General features: G+C 34.9%; 1 protein-coding gene across 1 annotated transcript in view; it reads left to right on the top strand.

Annotated features, from left to right (window-relative positions):
- LOC110026620 (HD domain-containing protein 2) overlaps positions 1-1,955 on the top strand; it is a gene marked incomplete in the record, with an annotated part of 31,620 nt that overhangs the window by 29,300 nt on the left and 365 nt on the right.

Raw genomic sequence — 1,955 nt, 5'->3', positions numbered from 1 at the left:
TTTTTTTTTTTTATATATATATATATATATAAAGATTGGTTAATGGGCGGAACCGCCAACCGATCCCTTTGGGCTTCGCTAGCATCGCTAGGTAGCGCGAGCCAGGATCCCATGAGCCAACCCATTCGAGGACCCCCTTCTTTAAGGCATCAGTCGCCAGAGGTGGGATTCGAACCCCATACCAGAGGGGACTTACACCGCCGAAGCGGATGGTCTATTAACTGACCTGGGAATACGGCTCAAATGTTATATATATGTGTGTGTGTGATCATATTAGGCAAATATTTAATTTAATTTAATTTAAATTTACTTTTCTGTTTAATTCTTTTCCCTCCTTGCTCTCACCCGGTTATTTAACAATCTCAAACCTTCATTGCCTCCACTGTAATGTTTCAAGTGGCATCTAAGGCAATTTGGACTTACTCTGCCTACTTGCTTTTAGGATAGCAACATATCTAGGGTCTCCAATCTTTAATCTGACACTTTCTCTACAGCAAGATGATGTTTCACAACTAACTATTCCTTTTTGGAAAATTCAAAATGATTATTTCTTATTGACAATTTTCTTTTTAGACTTTAATCTTTACTTTGCCAGGTACATCACGGCTGATGACAAACTCTCTTGCCATTGTTCTCACAAGTGTTATGAGTCACCTAGCTTGCAACTTTCAAGTATATTCTGAATTATCTCCTCTAGTTATATGACATCATTGGTCACATATTCTCCACTCCTACAAATATATATTTGACAATTTCATCCTCTTTCAACTTTGTCTGAATTCTTTGATCTTCATATGCCTATTACTTAATAAAGAGATAAAGGTCAATTACTTGACACATTTTTGAATCTTGATTGATTTTCTATTACTTTACAGCTTTTTATTATGTACTTTTTTTCTATTATCGAGGACTTATTATGAAGCCCTATAGTACCAATGCTGAAAAAGGCGATGGGCACTGAAATACACGCATTACTAGAGAACCACACACGATCTTGCAACCACTTTTTCTAAGATTAAACGTGTTCCGTGTTGTTAGGTTTGTACTATTAAAATAAATTTTGAAGGTCCTCTTTCTCACCAAAGGCTCGTTTAGTTGTCAAAGGATTAAGTCACTGGGCTTGGCTATCTTGGCACCATCTCACCCCAGACTTAATTCATCTTTTTGCTCTATTAATCAGAATTGTCATCTCCTGTGGTTGGGTGTAAGTATTTTTTTTTTTTTCAGAATTGGTCTTACTGAAATTGTGTGAATTCTGTACATGGAGCAACCGATAAGGTTTACAAGCCAAGTCCCGTAATGTGATTTAATACATTTTGCAAAGTTCTTGTTGTGGTTGATCTTTGAAGTAGTATCGTAGATCATTTCATCTTTATTTTACATCCTTCATGGTAGTATGGTAGATCTCTATCTTTGTTCAATGTATTTCTTATGGTTTTGTTATCTTAGTTAACTATGTTGATGACATCTCAGTTACAATAAGTGCTCCCAGCTGAGTTAAATAAAGCACTACCCATAAAATGTTTTTTGAGAAAACTACTGGTTTAACTAAAATATTTTTTAGGGATTGAGTTTGCTGACAAAGTTTACTTTTCTCAAAGTAAATATGCAACTAATCTTCTGAAAAAAAATCGGTTTTATTAATACCATTAACCCTCACTAGTAATGAGGAAAAGGTATTTTGATGAATGTTCCTTGAAGGCCAGTAATGAGGAAAAGGTATTTTGATGAATGTTCCTTGTTATTGAAGTTTAGTTAGAAATTAATTTTATTATAATACTATTATTAGTCCAGTTAACTTATTATCCACCGGTTGTAAGTTAACGCATGCAAATTGGAAAAAGAAACGTTTGGGGGCAATTCACCGTTTCCTCAGATGAATCGAGAAATTGTTTGGAAACGGGCTGTTATGCAGTAAAATAGGAAACTCGAAAGTTGAATCATTCTTTCATGCT

Source organism: Phalaenopsis equestris, unplaced genomic scaffold (assembly GCF_001263595.1).
Source record: "Phalaenopsis equestris unplaced genomic scaffold, ASM126359v1 Scaffold000387, whole genome shotgun sequence".
In the NCBI taxonomy this organism is placed as follows: Eukaryota; Viridiplantae; Streptophyta; class Magnoliopsida; order Asparagales; family Orchidaceae; genus Phalaenopsis; species Phalaenopsis equestris.
Note: the sequence above shows the minus strand (reverse complement) of the source record. Positions and strands in the feature narration are given on the sequence as shown.